Source organism: Zalophus californianus, chromosome X, assembly GCF_009762305.2.
Source record: "Zalophus californianus isolate mZalCal1 chromosome X, mZalCal1.pri.v2, whole genome shotgun sequence".
Classification (NCBI taxonomy): Eukaryota; Metazoa; Chordata; class Mammalia; order Carnivora; family Otariidae; genus Zalophus; species Zalophus californianus.
Window position 1 is genome coordinate 25,182,845 of NC_045612.1, and position 19,671 is coordinate 25,202,515.

A 19,671-nucleotide genomic window follows, 5' to 3' on the forward strand; every position below is an offset into this window, starting at 1 on the left:
TGGTTTCAGAAGTAGAATTCAGTGATTCATCAGTTACATACAACACCCTGTGCTCATTTCTTCAAGTGCCTTCCTTAATACCCATCACCCAGTTACCCCATCCCCCTACCCATCTCCCCTCCAGCAACCCTGTTTGTTTCCTATAGTTAAGAGACTCTTATGGTTTGCCCCTCTCTCTGTTTTCCTCTTACTATATTTTTCCTTCCCTTCCCCTATGTTCATCTGTTTTGTTTCCTAAATTCCACATATGAGTGAAATCATGATATTTGTCTTTCTCTGACTTATTTCACTTAGCATAATACCCTCTAGTTCCATCCATGTCACTGCAAATGGCAAGATTTCATTCTTTTTGATGGCCGAGTAATAGTCTATTGTGTATATATTCCACCTCCTCTTTATCCATTCATCTGTCGATGGACATCTGGGCTCCTTCTATGTTTTGGCAATTGTGGACAATGCTGGTATAAACATTGGGGTGCAGGTGCCCCTTCGGATCACTACATTTGTATCTTTGTGGTAAATACCCAGTAGTGCAATTGCTGGGTCATATGGTAGCTCTATATTCAACTTTTTGAGGAACCTCCATACTGTTATCCAGTGTGGCTGCACCAGTTTTCATTCCCACCAGCAGTGTCAAAGTGTTACCCTTTCACTTTGCCAACATCTGTTTGTTTCCTAAGTGGTTAATTTTAACCATGGAATGTGTGTTTTTAAAAAGAAAAATAACAAGGGCTTGAAAAGATGTGTAAAAATTAGAACCTTCATACATTGCTGGTAGGAATGTAAAATGCTACAACCATGGTAAACAGATTGACGGTTCCACTGGGTGTTATACGAAAACAATGAATCATGAAACACTACATCAAAAACTAATGATGTACTGTATGGAGACTAACATAACATAATAAAATAAAATAATTTTTTTAAAAATAATAATAATTAAACAATGAATTACCATATGATTCAGCAATCCCACTCCTAGGTAAACAACAAAAAGAATTGAAAACAGGTGTTCAAACACTTCTACACAAATATTCATAGCAGCTCTATGCATATTAGCCAAAAAGTGGAAACAACCCAAATGTCTATCAACTAATGAATACATAAACAGAATATGGTATATCCATATAATGAAATATTATTCAACCATAAAAAAATTAAGTACTGATGCATGCTAAAGTATAGATGAATCTTAAGATCAATATCTTAAGTGAAAGGAGACAGACATAAAAAACCACATATTGTATGATTACCATTATATGAAATGTCCAGAATAGGCAAATCCATAAAGACAGGAGATTGCCAGAGGTTGTGGGCACAAGAGAATGGAGAATGACTGTTTAATGGGGTATGTGTTTGTTTGTGGTTATGAAAATGTTCTGGAATTAGGTAATAATGATGGTTGTACAACACTGTGAATGTGCTTACAGCCACTGAACTGTACACTTCAAAACGGTTAAAATGGTGAATTTTATGTTTTCTGAATTTTACCTCAATAAATAAAAATATACAATATAGTGAAATCTATATAAATATATGCACACAGTACCACAGTAGCACAGAGAAAGGCCTTTTAACCCATCCTTAGTGGCTAGGAAAAGTTCCTGAATGGGCTAATATTTACTTGAGATTGATTTATCTAGATAGTTGCTTATCAGATATGAAATGGTGAGAACTGGACTTAGACTATAAGGAAAAATACCTCCACAAAATCTTAGCTTTTTGCTGAAACTCATAATTATTATCATTGATTTAGTCTCACAACATTTTTTTCAAGAACCAGATAATAAATATTTTAGTCTTTGCAGGTCATAGATCATAGTATCAACTACTCTGTGTTTCAGTAAAAAGCAGTACATAGGAAAATATGTAAATGAGCGTAATGCTATTCCAATAAAATTTTATTTACAAAACCAGGGCAAAAGGCTATAGTTTTCTAATCTTTGACACATTATAGCTATCCAGTAACTGTTGAAATAATTTTCTGAATATCTGTCAGAAGTCAAGTAATTATGCAGAAGTTTTTATGCTCAAATCTGCATTTTGAGAACTAAAAGATGCATAATCTAATGTGATATAATGAGTTCTATAATTCACTTTTCCCCCTAGTCTTATCCTGTTCTGCTTTTATGTGGTATTTGTGGTAGGTAATCTCTAAGATTGGTCACAATGTTCCCTGTATCTGGGAATTAACACACTTGTGTAATCTCTTCCCTTCAATGTTAGCTGGACTTATTAAATAGCTTGTAATAAATAGAATATGGCAGAAGCAACAAGATGTCACTTCTGAGATTTGGTTACAAAATATCTGTAGCTTCAGACTTAATCTCCCTCCCTCTCTCTTTTCCTCTCCCTCTCCCTCCTTCTCTCTCTGAAGCAAGCTGCCGTATTATTTGTAGCCCTCTAGAAACTGGCCAGGAATGGAATGTGAGGACCTGAGGCCTGCCGATAGCCAGATGAGTGAGCTTAGAAGTAGATCCTAACCCACTGATCACCAACCCTAAACACCCAGGTGTAGCCTTGAGATGACTGCAGCCACAGAAGATCCCCTCATTAAAGATTTATGAGGGACCCTGAGCTGCAGGAACCAGCTAAGCTATGCCTAAACCACAAAAATTGAGAGATTAATAAATGCTATTTTAAATCACTGAGTTTTGGGGTATTTTGCTATGCAACAGTAGATAAAATGCAAACATAACAACAGTTTTATGTATTTACTCCTTTCTCCCTATGTTTAATCATTCCTAGTTAAACTTGAATGTGTGTATGGGCTATGGTATATTTTTGTGATGAGAAGCCAAATGAATTGGAGAATTCCTAGGCAGATAAACTCAAGTGTAAATGCATAAATTAGAGCACATATATTTTTAAAAACCCATCTCAAATCATGATCTAAAGTTTCAAATTCCTATATCATTAACCTTTAGGCTAGGTTGTACCAGCATCATTAGGAACTTAACAGGAATGTTAACCAGTGTTTCACTGGTTTAAAAATGTATATTCCCTTTCATTTGAAGGACATTTGTATTATATAAAAAATCAAAAGAGACATGACTGAAAACTATGACCTTATGCCAGGAAACAATGCAAAAATCTATACTAATCACTCTTTTAGACTTGTACATGAAAGGATGCTCTATACCTTTATATCTATTTTTTATACTGATTCACTTTGAAGCATTTATTTATATGATTTAAACTATTCCCTAAATAATATAGATATAATTTCAGGCTGATATTTGCTGAACTAAATATCCCATCATCCATCTTTAACTTTTTTTTTATTGTTGTTATGTTCATCACCATACATTACATCATTAGTTTTTAATATACTGTTCCATTATTCATTATGAATAACACCCAATGCTCCACGCAGAACGTGCCCTCTTTAATACCCATCACCAGGCTAACCCATCCCCCACCCCCCCAAACCCTCAGTTTGTTTTTCAGAGCCCATCGTCTCTCATGGTTCATCTCCCCCTCCGATTTACTCCCCTTCATTCTTCCCCTCCTGCTATCTTCTATTTTTTCTTAACATATATTGCATTATTTGTTTCAGAGGTACAGATCTGCGATTCATCAATCTTGCATAATTCACAGCGCTCACCATAGCACATACCCTCCCCAATGTCTATCACCCAGCCACCCCATCCCTCCCACACTCCCACCACTCTGGCAACCCTCAGGTTGTTTCCTGAGATTAAGAATTCCTCATATCAGTGAGGTCATATGATACATGTCTTTCTCTGATTGACATATTTCACTCAGCATAACACCTTCCAGTTCCATCCACGTCGTTGCAAATGGCAAGATCTCATTCCTTTTCATGGCTGCATAATATTCCATTGTGTATAAATACCAGCTCTTCTTTATCCATTCATCTCGGACATCTTGGCTCCTTCCACAGATTGGCTATTGTGGACATTGCTGCTATAAACATTGGGGTGCATGTACCCCTTTGGATCCCTACATTTGTATCTTTGGGGTAAATACCCAGTAGTGCAATTGCTGGATCCTATGGTAGCTCTATTTTCAACTGTTTGAGGAACCTCCATACTGTTTTCCAGAGTGGTTGCACCAGCTTGCATTCCCAACGACGGTGTAGGAGGGTTCACCTTTCTCCACATCCCCGCCAACATCTGTCATTTCCTGACTTGTTAATTTTAGCCATTCTGACGGGTGTGAGGTGGTATCTCATTGAGGTTTTGATTTGGATTTCCCTGATGCCGAGCGATGTTGAGCACTTTTTCATGTGACTGTTGGCCATTTGGATGTCTTCTTTGGAAAATTATCTGTTCATGTCTTCTGCCCATTTCTTGATGGGATTATTTGTTCTTTGGGTGTTGAGTTTGATAAGTTCTTTATAGATTTTGGATACTAGCCCTTTATCTGATATGTCATTTGCAAATATCTTCTCCCATTCTGTCAGCTGTTTTTTGGTTTTGTGGACTGTTTCTTTTGCTGTGCAAAAGCTTTTTATCTTGATGAAATCCCAATAGTTCATTTTTGCCCTTGCTTCCCTTGCCCTTGGTGATGTTTCTAGGAAGAAGTTGCTGCCCCTGAGGTCGAAGAAGGTGCTGCCTGTGTTCTCCTTTAGGATTTTGATGGACTCCTGTCTCACGTTTAGGTCTTTCAACCATTTTTAGTCTATTTTTGTGTGTGGTGTAAGGTAATGGTCCAGGTTCATTCTCCTGCATGTGGCTATCCAATTTTCCCAACACCATTTGTTGAAGAGACTGTTTTTTTTCCATTGGATATTCTTTCCTGCTTTGTCAAAGATTAGTTGAACATAGAGTTGAGGGTCCATTTCTGGGCTCTCGATTCTGTTCCATTGATCTATGTGTCTGTTTCTGTGCCAGTACCACACTGTCTTGATGACAGCGTTCTAATAGAGCTGGAAGTCTGGAATTGTGATGCGGCCAGCTTTGCTTTTCTTTTTCAACATTCCTCTGGGTATTCGGGGTCTTTTCTGGTTCCATACAAATTTTAGGATTATTTGTTCCATTTCTTTGAAAAAAGTGGATGGTATTTTGATGGGGATTGCATTGAATGTGTAGATTGCTCTAGGTAGCATTGACATCTTCACAATGTTTGTTCTTCCGATCTATGAGCATGGAACGTTTTTCCATTTCTTTGTGTCTTCTTCAATTTCTTTCATGAGTATTTTATAGTTTTCTGAGTACAGATCCTTTGCCTCTTTGGTTAAATTTATTCCTAGGTATCTTATGGTTTGGGGTGCAATTGTAAATGGGATCGACTCCTTAATTTGTTTCTCTTCTGTCTTGTTGTTGGTGTATAGGAATGCCACTGATTTCTGTGCACTGATTTTACATCCTGCCACTTGACTGTAATTCCTGTATGAATTCTAGCAGTTTTGGGGTGGAGTCTTTTGGGGTTTCCACATACAGTATCATAACATCTGCAAAGAGTGAGAGTTTGACTTCTTCTTTGCCGATTTAGATGCCTTTGATTTTTTTTATTGTTGTTGTTGTCTGATTGCTGTGGCTAGGACTTCTAATACTATGTTGAATAGCAGTGGTGATAGTGGACATCCCTGATGCATTCCTGACCTTAGGGGGAAAGCTCTCAGCTTTTCCCCATTTAGAATGATATTCACTGTAGGTTTTTCATAGACAGCTTTTATGATATTGAGGTATGTACCATCTATTCCTAGACTCTGACGAGTTTTGATCAAGACAGAATGCTGTACTTTGTCAAATGCTTTCTCTGCATCTATTGAGAGGATCATATGATTCTTGTTCTTTCTTTTGTTAATGTACTGTATCATGTTGATTGATTTGCGGATGTTGAACCAACCTTGCAGCCCAGGGATAAATCCCACTTGGTCGTGGTGAATAATCCTTTTAATGTACTGTTGGATCCTATTGGCTAGTATTTTGGTGAGAATTTTTGCATCCATGCTCATCAAAGATATTGGTCTGCAGTTCTCCTTTTTGATGGGGTTTTTGGTTTTGGGATCAAGGTAATGGTGGCCTCATAAAATGAGTTTGGAAGTTTTCCTTCCATTTCTATTTTTTGGAACAGTTTCAGGAAAATAGGTATTAATTCTTCTTTAAATGTTTGGTAGAATTCCCCTGGGAAGCCATCTGGCCCTGGGCTTTTGTTTCTTGGGAGATTTTTGATGACTGTTTCAATTTCCTTAGTGGTTATAGGTCTGTTCAGGTTTTCTATTTCTTCCTGGTTCAATTTTGGTAGTTGATACATCTCTAGGAATGCATCCATTTCTTCCAGGTTATCTAATTTGCTGACATAGAGTTGCTCATAATATGTTCTTATAATTGTTTGTATTTCTTTGGTGTTGGTTGTGATCTCTCCTCTTTCATTCATGATTTTGTTGATTTGGGTCATTTCTCTTCTTTTTGATAAGTCTGGCCAGGGGTTTATCAATCTTGTTAATTCTTTCAAAGAACCAGCTGCTAGTTTCGTTGATCTGTTCTACTGTTCCTTTGGTTTCTAGTTCATTGATTTCTGCTCTGATCTTTATGATTTCTCTTCTCCTGCTGGGTTTAGGCTTTATTTGCTGTTTTTTCTCTAGCTCCTTTAGGTGTAGGGTTAGGTTATATATTTGAGATCCTTCTTGTTTCTTGAGAAAGGCTAGTATTGCTATATACTTTCCTCTTAGGACTGCCTTTGCTGTATCCCAAAGATTTTGAACAGTTGTGTTTTCATTTTCATTGGTTTCCATGAATTTTTTAAATTCTTCTTTAATTTCCTGGTTGACCCATTCCTTCTTTAGTAGGATGCTCTTTAGCCTCCATGTATTTGAGTTCTTTCCGACTTTCCTCTTGTGATTGAGTTCTAGTTTCAAAGCACTGTGGTCTGAAAATATGCAGGGAATCATCCCAATCATTTGGTAGCGGTTGAGACCTGATTTATGACCTAGGATGTGATCAATTCTGGAGAATGTTCCATGGGCACTAGAGAAGAATGTGTATTCCGTTGCTTTGGGATGGAATGTTCTGAATATGTCTATGAAGTCCATTTGGTCCAGTGTGTCATTTAAAGTCTTTATTTCCTTGTTGATCTTTTGCTTAGATGATCTGTCCATTTCAGTCAGGAGGGTGTTAAAGTCCCCCACTATTGGTGTATTGTTGTCAATGTGTTTCTTCGCTTTTGTTATTAATTGCCTTATATAATTGGCTGTTCCCATGTTAGGGGCATAGATAGTTACAATTGTTAGATCTTCTTGCTGGATAGACCCTTTAAGTAATATAGAGTGTCCTTCCTCATCTCTTATTACAGTCTTTGTTTTACATCTAATTTGTCTGATATAAGGATTGCCACCCCAGCTTTCTTTTTGTGTCCATTAGCATGGTAAATGGTTTTCCATCCCCTCACTTTCAATCTGGGGGTGTCTTTGGGTCTAAAATGAGTCTCTTGCAGACAGCATATTGATGGGTCTTGTTTTTTAATCCAATCTGATAGCCTGTGTCTTTTGATTCGGGCATTTAGCCCATTTACATTCAGGGTAACTATTGAAAGGTATGAATTTAGTGCCATTGTATTGCCTGTAAGGTGACTGTTACTGTATATTGTCTGTGTTCCTTTCTGGTCTATGCTGCTTTTAGGCTCTCTCTTTGCTTAGAGGACCCCTTTCAATATTTCTTGGAGGGCTGGTTTCATGTTTGCAAATTCCTTTAGTTTTTGTTTGTCCTGGAAGCTTTTTATCTCTCCTTCAATTTTCAGTGACAGCCTTGCTGTATATAGTATTCCTGGCTGCATATTTTTCTTGTTTAGTTGCCTGCCAGGTCTCTGTGGATAGGTCTGTTGCCAATCTAAATTTTCTACCCTTATAGGTTACATATCTCTTCTCCTGAGCTGCTTTTAAGATTTTCTCTTTGTCTCTGAGACTCGTAAGTTTTACTATTAGATGTCGGGGTGTTGACCTATTTTTAATGATTTTGGGAGGGGTTCTCTGTGCCTCCTGGATTTTGATGCCTGTTTCCTTCCCCAAATTAAGGAAGGTCTTTGCTATAATTTGCTCCAATATACCTTCTGACCCTCTCTCTCTTTTTTCTTCTTCTGGGATCCCAATTATTCTAATGTTGTTTCATCTTATTGTATCTCTTATCTCTCGAATTCTGCCCTCGTGATCTAGTAGTTGTTTATTTCTCTTTTTCTCAGCTTCTTTATTTTCCATCATTTGGTCTTCTATATCACTGATTCTCTCTTCTGCCTCATTTATCCTAGCAGTTAGTGCTCCCATTTTTTATTGCACCTCATTAATAGCCTTTTTGATTCCGATTTGGTTAGATTTTAGTTCTTTTATTTCTCCAGGAACGGGGTCTCTAATAACTTCCATGCCTTTTTCAAGCCCAGCTAGTATCTTTAAAATCATGATTCTGAACGCTAGGTCCAACATCGTACTAATGTCCGTATTGAGTAGGTCCCTGGCAGACGGTACTACCTCTTGTTCTTTTTGTTGAGGTGATTTTTTTCGTCTTGTCATTTTGACCAGAGGAGGATAGATGAAGGAGAGAACAAAATGCTAACAGGTTAACAACGTCCCCAGCAAATATACTCTAAACAAATCAGAAAAGACCTGAAACCAGGGGAAAAGATAGGGAAAGAAAGAGAAAAGAAAGGGAAAAAAAAAGAAAAAGATAAAAACAAACAAAAACAGAACAGAACGAGAAAAAACAGAATATGATCAAATATGATCGGGCTAGTGCAAAAGTCAGTGCCACACACTAGATTTTGGGTGTATTTTGGTCTGTTAGAAGAAAGTGCCTCCTAAAATTTTACAGAAAGAAAGACTTATATATGTACAAATTAAGGGTTGAGACAATGAAGGATTGGAAGATGACTGTAAAGATGAAAATTATAAAAGGTGTTATAAAAGGAATTGATAAGATAAGAAGTTGTTTGAAAAAAGAAAGAAGATTTAAAAAAAAAGTGAGAGAATGTGATCAGGCAGGAGACTAGAACTAAGCCATACACTAGTGATTTAGGGTATATTTTGATATGTTATAAAAAGTGTATCTCAAAATTATAAAGAGAGAACAACTTATATATATACGCCAAAAATAAGGGGAACTACTATGAAGGGATAGAATATGACTCTAAAAATGAAAAATAAATGTTTTTTTAAAAAAAGGATCGATAGGATGTTGGTTGAAAAAGCGAAAAAGAAAAATTCAAAAAAAACAGTTAAAAAAATTAACTTTGAAAGACTAATGAATCATTGTAAAAAAGCCATGAATTCTATATGCAGTATTCCCCTAGCGCCGGAGTTCTCCCGTTCTCCTTGATCGGTAAACTTGGTCTTGGCCGGCTGTTCGTGCTGATCTTCTGGGGGAGGGGCCTGTTGCCGTGGTTCCCAAATGTCTTTGCTGGAGGTGGAATTGCCCCACCCTTGCCCATCCGGGCTAAGCAATCTGCTCCGGTTTGCTCTCAGGAGCTTTTGTTCCCTGCAAGCTCTCGGTACAGCTTTGGAGGAGGAGAGTGAAAATGGTGGCCTCCCAAACTCCGCCTGGAGGAGCCAAGCACTCGGGGCCCCACTCCCTAGTGCGCCCCCAGAGAAAAGCAGTCAGTCACTTCCATCTCCACAGTCTACAGCGGCACTCCGTGCTCACCCGGCCTATGACCGGGTGTTTCTATCTCTGGCACCCGACCCCGTGTGGAGTCTCCAAACCCAGCAGATCCCCACGGTGCACTCCCGTGTCACTCCTCCTGGGGGAGGAAGGGGAGTCTCCCCAGATCTGCCGCTTGTTGGGTCCCTGCTGGAGGAGCAGTGGCCGGACTGGGCCACCGATCACAGTTTATGGCAACCCCGAGCTGAGAGCCCGCGCCTCGGCTCCGTCTCTGCAGCCGGCTTCCCCGCTCCGATATCTGGGAGCTCTGCCACAGTCAGGCACCTCCGGTCTTTCTGTGACCCCAAGGGTCCTGAGACCACACTGTCCTGCGAGGGTTCCACCCCAGCTTAGCCACTGGAGCAACGTCCCTCAGCGGAGCCAACTTCTAAAAGTTCTGATTTTGTGCTCCGCAGCTCTAGCACTTGCCAGAAGCCACTGATGGAGGCCCCCTCCCCCGCCGTCTATCCTCCCGAATCTCGCCTCGGATTCACTTCTCCGCACGTCCTACCTTCCAGGAAGTGGTCGCTTTTCTGTTCAGAGAGTTGTTGCTATTCTTTTCTTCAATCTCCTGTTGAGTTCATAGGTGTTCAGAATGGTTTGATCCCTATCCAGCTGAATTCCTGAGACCAGATGAAATCCAGGTCTCCTACTCTTCCGCCATCTTGCTCTGCCCCCCCATCTTTAGCTTTTTGATATATGTATAACAAAACTGTTAAAATGTGTTCAGTCATTCCTGTCATTTATTATTAATTTGTAGAACTATTTTTTTCATTATTTCTTCCCATTTATCTACATAATTATTCATGAGAGGACATTAAAATTTTTAAATTTTGTGTAGTATACATAATTATAGTCTCTTATATTTCAAACACATCAGAATTTTATTATTAAATATATTGGAGATCATTCACTTTTTACACACACAAAATTCTTTTTTTCTGAAAGGTAAGACCACTCTATTATTCATCTAAATAAATAAATAAATAAGTATTATGCTATATGTTTTGCGTAATGAATTACCTTCGTTTTGTTTAATTTTCTTTCTATGTGAAAAATGGTCAAGTATGAGGTAGAATGTGGTCTTTATGAACCTCTGAGTCTATAGAAGGTTATATATGATGGGTGTGAAGCTCTCTTTCATCCTTAATTGTAGTACATGAAATCAGAGGTAGGAAAATAAGAAGCGTGTCTTTGAGGACTACTAAACATCAGTGTGTGATCAATAGCAAATAGAGGTATCAAATTCGGAGTCTAGGTAGGGAACAAGAGTAATGGCATAAATTTAAAATGGTATAGAGATAGAAAAATAGAATCCAATGCTTCATACAAAAGCAGTAAGTACTATAGAAAATAAATGAGAATAAAGCCTAAATAAATCTGTAGTCTAAATTTGAGTTCCAATTGTTTTTATATTGTTTCAGTCAACCAATCATGCTAAATTATATTTACCTAAATCACAAGAGAGACAGTCATTCATTCAGTCATTCATTCCTTCAGACAAAACATGAATTCAGAACCTAATATATTCTACTCACTGTGACAGACACTGAGTATAAAGATCTCAATAAGAAACTATCACTGGAGGGGTGCCTGGGTGGTTCAGTCAGTTAAGTGTCTGACTCGGTTTTGGCTCAGGTCATGATCTTAGGGTTGTGAGATGAAGCCCCACAGTGGGTTCTGTGTTCAGTGGGGTGTCTGCTTCCCCTCTCCCTCTCCCTCTGCCCCTCTCCCTGCTCATGATCTCTCTCTCTCTCTCTCTCAAATAAATTAAATAAAAAATAAAAAAGAAACTATCACTGGAAAACAATATTTATGCTTTCCAATTATGTGTTATAGTATTCATTCAGGTATAAATGTATTCAAAATTGTTTACTAACATGTATTATATTCCATGTATTATATTAAGAACCACAAACACTTTGATGAGTGAAAATGAATATGGCATTTGCTTTCATATTACTGATCATTAAGTAGCATATACATATAATAACAAATAATTACACTAATGAATGTATAAATACAATGTGGACTTGGAAATTGGGTATTAGGGAAAGATTCTCATAAATAATTATTTAATCTAGCATATAAAGCATGAATGGGACTCAACTACAAAACTAGAAAAATTGGATGTGTGGGGATGTGAGGAGATGGGGAGTGTGGAGGTGAAAAAGTATTCGAGAGAGGAATTAACAGTTATAATGACCCTGTTATGGACTGAATTATTTTCTCCCAGATTTATATATAGAAGATCCAACTCCCAGTACTTCAAAATATGAGTGTATTTGGAAGTAGGGCCTTTAAAGAGGTGATTATATTAAAATGAGCAACCCCTTGGCATGTGCCCTAATCCAGTTGGACTGGTGTTCTTATAAGAAGAGGAAATTAAGAAACATGAAAGAAGTCAGAGATGTGTGCATACAGAGGAAAAACTATGTGAGGACACAGCAAGAAAGCAGTCATCTGCAAGCCAAGGCAAAGAGTCTCAGGAGAAACCAAACCTGGTGACATCTTGATCTTGGACCTTAAACCTCCAGAACTGTGAGAAATAAATTTCTGTTATTTTAGCCACCCAGTCTGTGGTATTTTGTTATGGCAGCCCCTAGCAAACTAATATAGGCCCTATGGCAGGATAACACAGGAAATGTGACAAATTGGAAGAAGGCAAGAAAACAGTGTAACAAGAAGTTGTGTTAGATGAATCTGTGGAATAAGGTAGTGGCTAGACTGTGCAGAACTTTGTAGGCCACATTAAGGATCTTGGTTTTGTTCTCAGTGTAATTTAGAAGACCCTGATAGGTTTTAAGCAAGTGTTTGTATACCAATTAAGTTGTTTTTAGCTATAAGTAGAGGAAAATCCAAACAGAAGTACACTAAACTGTAAAGATATTTATTCATAAGAAGTCCACAGATAGATCCCAAAGTTAGTTAATTCATTGACTTAAAAAGCCATCAATACTAGAAATCCTTTCTGTTTTTTATTTCACCTCTCTTATATTTGTTGGCTTATCCTCCTAGGCTGAATCCTCTTACGTTCTAAACTACTGCTACAGCTTTAGGCAACATTTGTTAATGTCAATATTCAGAGGAAGAACAATGAACATCCTAGTCTCAGAATAAATTTTTAAGAGTGAATAAAGCCTTCTTAGAAGAATCTCAGCATGATTCTCCTCATATTTTATCGCACAGAATTCCATCACATTCCCTTTCCTAAAACAGTTACTTGAAAAGGGAAGTAAAACCATGATAATTGGGTTAGAGTAATCAAGATTTACCCACTATATCTGGAAAGGGGCTAAGCTCTCCCTGAAGGACAATCTCTTAGAGAAGAGTGGACAATATTGGGGTCCATCTAGGAAGGAAGAAAGAATGGCTTTTGGTTAGAAAAACCTGCCCAAGTCTTTCTATAACGCCTTTCCAAAGATTATATGATTAGATTTGTGTTTTGAAATAATACTCTGGCTGCAGTGTTGAGAACTGCTTGAAGGAATTTGGTCAGAATGGAAAGCAAAGGGACCATTTAGTATGCTATTACAGTATTCAAAGCAGAGAAGTTGGTATATTGGACCAGAATGGATAAAGTGGAGAAAAGTGGATGGTATCAAGAAAGACTTAGAAAGATCTGATGATGCATTAAGTATGAAATATGAGAGAATGGGAAGTATCCAGGTCAATTCCTCATTTCCTGGTCTTTGCAACTGGATGAAGGAAACAGTGAAAGAACAGATTTGGGGAGAGAAATAATGAGTTTTACCTTGGGCATGTTGAGTTTGGGCTTCCAGTGTTTTCCAGTTGGATATATCAGTTAGATAATTGGATATATGAGTCTTAAACTCATATCAGAAATCCGAATCTAGAAAAATATATCAAATTATTTAGGTAGATAGAGATAGAAAGATGATAGATAGATAGATAGATGATAGATAGATGATAGATAGATAGATAGATAGATAGATAGATAGATAGATAGATAATAGAGAGATGATAGAACAAACATAGATACTGAACTCAGAGGAGACATTTGGAATTCTCTGATATCAAATGAATGGAAAAAGATTATGGAGCTTATAAAGGAAATTGAAAAGGGGGACAGTCCCCTCTATGGGAGAAAAATTAAATACATAAATAAAACAGCATGATTTCAAGAAAGAGAATGGAGTATTTTGAGATATAGGGAGTAGTTCAAGAAAACATTCCAAATTCTTAAGAATACAGAAAAATTTGATGATTACAGAGTGCTATTTCCAGAGTATGTTAAAAGGCTTTTGAAAGTAGAAAAGTGGAGGGCGGAGCAAGATGGCAGAGGAGTAGGAGACCTAGATTTCGTCTGGTCTCAGGAATTCAGCTGAATAGGGATCAAACCATTCTGAACACCTACGAACTCAACAGGAGATCGAACAGGAGAGTAGCAACAACTCTCTGAACAGAGAAGCAACCACTTACTGGAAGGTAGGGCGTGCGGAGAAGTGAATCCGAGGCGATATTCGGGAGGATAGATGGCGGGGGAGGGGCCTCCGCCGGCGCTTCTGGCAAGTGATAGAGCCGCGGAGCGCAAAATCGGACCTTTTAGAAGTTGGCTCGGCGGAGGGACGTCGCTGCAGTGGCTAAGCGGGGGGTGGAATCCTCCCGGGACAGTGTGGTCTCAGGACCCTTGGGGTCACGGAGAGACCGGGGGTGCCTGAGCGCGCCAGAGCTCCCAGGTATCAGAGCAGGGAAGCCGGCTGCAGAGACGGAGAAGAGTCGTGGGCTCTCAGCTCGGGGTTGCCATAAACTGTGATCTGCGGCCCAGTCGGGGCACGGCTCCTCCAGCAGGGACCCAACAAGCAGCAGATCCAGGGAGACTCCCCTTCCTTCCTGGGGGGGAGCGGTGCGGGAACGCACTGCAGGGATCTGCTGGGTTTGGAGACTCTGCGCGGGGTCGGGTGCCAGAGATAGCAACGCTCGGTCACAGGCCGGGTGAGCACGGAGTGCGGCCGGAGACCAGGGACACGGAAGTGACTGCTTTTCTCTGGGGGCGCACTGAGGAGCGGGGCCCCGAGTTCTCAGCTCCCCCGGGTGGAGATTGGGAGGCCACCATTTTTGCCCTGGTCCTCCAAAGCTGGACCGAGAGCTTGCAGGGAACAAAAGCTCCTGAGAGCAAACTGGAGCAGCTTCCTTAGCCCGGACCGACAAGGGCGGGGCAATTCCGCCCCCAGCAAAGACATTTGGAAACCACAGCAACAGGCCCCTCCCCCAGAAGATCAGCACAAACAGCCAGCAAGCCAAGACCAAGTTGATCGATCAAGAAGAATGGGAGAACTCCAGCGCTAGGGGAATACTGCACATAGATTCATGGCTTTTTTTTTTTTTTTTTACCATGATTCATTATTTCATCAAAGTTAATTTTTGTTGACTGTTTTTTTTTTTATTTTTCTTCTTCCCTTTTTCAACCAACATCTTATCAATCCCTTTTTTTAAAAAAAAAAAACATTTTTTATTTTTCATTTTTAGAGTCATATTTTATCCCTTCATAGTAGTTACCCTTATTTTTGGCATATATATATAAGTTGTTCTCTCTTTAAAATTTTGAGGTACAGTTTCTTCTAACAGATCAAAATATACCCTAAATCACTAGTGTATGGCTTTGTTCTAGTCTCCTGCCTGATCACATTCTCTCCCTTTTTCGTTTTTTTTTTCTTAAATCTTCTTTCCTTTTTCAAACAACTTATCTTACCAAGTCCTTTTATAAAATCTTTTATAATTTTCATCTTTACAGTCATCTTCCATCCTTTCATTGTATCAACCCTTATTTTGTACATATATGTCTTTCTTCCTTTAAAATTTTAGGAGGCACTTTTTTTCTAACAGACCAAAATACACCCAAAATCTAGTGTGTGGCACTGCTCTATGCACTAGCCTGATCATATTTGATCATATTCTGCTTTTTTTGTGTTGTTTTGTTCTTGTTTTTATCTTTTTTTTCTTTTTTTTTCTCTTTCTTTTTTCTTTCTTTCCTTTTCTTTCCCCCTGGTTTCAGGTCTTTTCTGATTTGTATACAGTATATTTGCTGGGGACGTTGTAAACCTGTTAGCATTTTGTTCTCTCATTCATCTATTCTCCTCTGGACAAAATGACAAGACGAAAGAAATCACCTCAGCAAAAAGAACAAGAGGTAGTACCGTCAGCCAGGGACCTACTCAATACGGACATTAGTACGATGTCGGACCTAGAGTTCAGAATCATGACTTTAAAGATACTAGCTGGGCTTGAAAAAAGCGTGGAAGTTATTAGAGAAACGCTTTCTGGAGAAATAAAAGAACTAAAATCTAACCAAATCGAAATCAAAAAGGCTATTGATGAGGTGCAATCAAAAATGGGGGCACTAAATGCTAGGATAAATGAGGCAGAAGAGAGAATCAGTGATATAGAAGACCAAATGATGGAAAATAAAGAGGCTGAGAAAAAGAGAGAGAAATAACTACAGGATCACGAGGGCAGAATTCGAGAGATAAGTGATACGATAAGACGAAACAACATTAGAATAATTGGTATCCCAGAAGAAGAAGAGAGAGAGAGAGGGGCAGAAGGTATACTGGAGCAAATTATAGCAGAGAACTTCCCTAATGTGAGGAAGGAAACAGGCATTAAAATCCAGGAGGCACAGAGAACCCCTCTCAAAATCAATAATAATAGGTCAACACCCCGACATCTAATAGTAAAACTTACGAGTCTCAGAGACAAAGAGAAAATCCTGAAAGCAGCTCGGGAGAAGAGATATGTAACCTACAATGGTAGAAACATTAGATTGGCAACAGACCTATCCACAGAGACCTGGCAGGCCAGAAAGGACTGGCAAGATATCTTCAGAGCACTAAACGAGAAAAATATGCAGCCAAGAATACTATATCCAGCTAGGCTATCATTGAAAATAGAAGGAGAGATAAAAAGCTTCCAGAACAAACAAAAACTAAAGGAATTTGCAAACACGAAACCAGCCCTCCAAGAAATATTGAGAGGGGTCCTCTAAGCAAAGAGAGAACCTAAAAGCAGCAAAGAGCAGAAACGAACACAGACAACAGACAGTTAACAGTCACCTTACAGGTAATACAATGGCACTAAATTCATACCTTTCAATAGTTACCCTGAATGTAAATGGGCTAAATGCCCCAATCAAAAGACACAGGCTATCAGATTGGATTAAAAAACAAGACCCATCAATATGCTGTCTGCAAGAGACTCATTTTAGACCCAAAGACACCCCCAGATTGAAACTGAGGGGGTGGAAAAGCATTTACCATGCTAATGGACACTAAAAGAAAGCTGGGGTGGCAATCCTTATATCAGACAAACTAGATTTTAAAACAAAGACTGTAATAAGAGATGAGGAAGGACACTATATCCTACTTAAAGGGTCTATCCAACAAGAAGATCTAACAATTGTAAATATCTATGCCCCGAACATGGAAGCAGCCAATTATATAAGGCAATTAATAACAAAAGCAAAGAACCACATTGACAACAATACAATAATAGTGGGGGACTTTAACACCCCCCTGACTGAAATGGACAGATCATCTAAGCAAAAGATCAACAAGGAAATAAAGACTTTAAATGACACATTGGACCAAATGGACTTCACAGACATATTCAGAACATTCCATCCCAAAGCAACGGAATACACATTCTTCTCTAGTGCCCATGGAACATTCTCCAGAATTGATCACATCCTAGGTCACAAATCAGGTCTCAGTCGGTACCAAAAGATTGGGATCATTCCCTGCATATTTTCAGACCACAGTGCTTTGAAACTAGAACTCAACCACAAGAGGAAAGTCGGAAAGAACTCAAATACATGGAGGCTAAAGAGCATCCTACTAAAGAAGGAATGGGTCAACCAAGAAATTAAAGAAGAATTAAAAAAATTCATGGAAACCAATGAAAATGAAAACACAACTGTTCAAAATCTTTGGGATACAGCAAAGGCAGTCCTGAGAGGAAAGTATATAGCAATACAAGCCTTTCTCAAGAAACAAGAAAGGTCTCAAATACACAACCTAACCCTACACCTAAAGGAGCTGGAGAAAAAACAGCAAATAAAGCCTAAACCCAGCAGGAGAAGAGAAATCATAAAGATCAGAGCAGAAATCAATGAACTACAAACCAAAAGAACAGTAGAACAGATCAACGAAACTAGGAGCTGGTTCTTTGAAAGAATTAACAAGATTGATAAACCCCTGGCCAGACTGTTCAAAAAGAAAAGAGAAATGACCCAAATCAACAAAATCATGAATGAAAGAAGAGAGATCACAACCAACACCAAAGAAATATAAACAATTATAAGAACATATTATGAGCAACTCTATGCCAGCAAATTAGATAACCTGGAAGAAATGGGTGCATTCCTAGAGATGTATCAACTACCAAAATTGAACCAGGAAGAAATAGAAAACCTGAACAGACCTATATAACCACTAAGGAAATTGAAGCAGTCATCAAAAATCTCCCAAGAAACAAAAGCCCAGGGCCAGATGGCTTCCCAGGGGAATTCTACCAAACATTTAAAGAAGAATTAATACCTATTCTCCTGAAACTGTTCCAAAAAATAGAAATGGAAGGAAAACTTCTGAACTCATTTTATGAGGCCAGCATTACCTTGATCCCAAAACCAGACAAAGACCCCATCAAAAAAGAGAATTACAGACCAATATCCTTGATGAACATGGATGCAAAAATTCTCACCAAAATACTAGCCAATAGGATCCAACAGTACATTAAAAGGATTATTCATCACGACCAAGTGGGATTTATCCCTGGGCTGCAAGGATGGTTCAACATCCGCAAATCAATCAACGTGATACAATACATTAACAAAAGAAAGAACAAGAATCATATGATCCTCTCAATAGATGCAGAAAAAGCATTTGACAAAGTACAACATCCTTTCTTGATCAAAACTCTTCAGAGTATAGGGATAGAGGGTACATACCTCAATATCATAAAAGCCATCTATGAAAAACCTACAGCGAATATCATTCTCAATGGGGAAAGGCTGAGAGCTTTTCCTCTAAGGTCAGGAACGCGGCAGGGATGTCCACTCTCACCACTGCTATTCAACATAGTATTAGAAGTCCTAGCCACAGCAATCAGACAACAAAAAGAAATCAAAGGCATCCAAATCGGCAAAGAGGAAGTCAAACTCTCACTCTTTGCAGATGATATGATACTGTATGTGGAAAACCCCAAAACTGCTAGAACTCATACAGGAATTCAGTAAAGTAGCAGGATATAAAATCAATGCACAGAAATCAGTGGCATTCCTATACACCAACAACAAGACAGAAGAGAGACAAATCAAGGAGTCTATCCCATTTACAATTGCACCCAAAACCATTAGATACCTAGAAATAAATCTAACCAAAGAGGCAAAGGATCTGTGCTCAGAAAACTATAAAATACTCATGAAAGAAATTGAAGAAGACACAAAGAAATGGAAAAACGTTCCATGCTCATGGATTGGGAGAATCAACATTGTGAAGATGTCAATGCTACCTAGAGCAATCTACACATTCAATGCAATCCCCATCAAAATACCATCCACTTTTTTCAAAGAAATGGAACAAATAATCCTAAAATTTGTATGGAACCAGAAGAGACCAAGAATAGCCAAAGGAATACTGAAAAAGAAAAGCAAAGCTGGCGGCATCACAATTCCGGATTTCCAGGTCTATTACAAAGCTGTCATCATCAAGACAGTATGGTCCTGGCACAAAAACAGACACATAGATCAATGGAACAGAATCGAGAGCCCAGAAATGGACCCTCAACTCTATGGTCAACTTATTTTTGACAAAGCAGGAAAGAATGTCCAATGGCAAAAAGACAGTCTCTTCAACAAATGGTGTTGGGAAAATTGGACAGCCACATGCAGAAGAATGAACCTGGACCATTTCCTTACACCACACACAAAAATAGACTCCAAATGGTTGAAAGACCTAAACGTGAGACAGGAGTCCTTCCAAATCCTAAAGGAGATCACAGGTAGCAACCTTTTCGACCTTAGCCGCAGCAACTTCTTCCTAGAAACATCGCCAAAGGCACG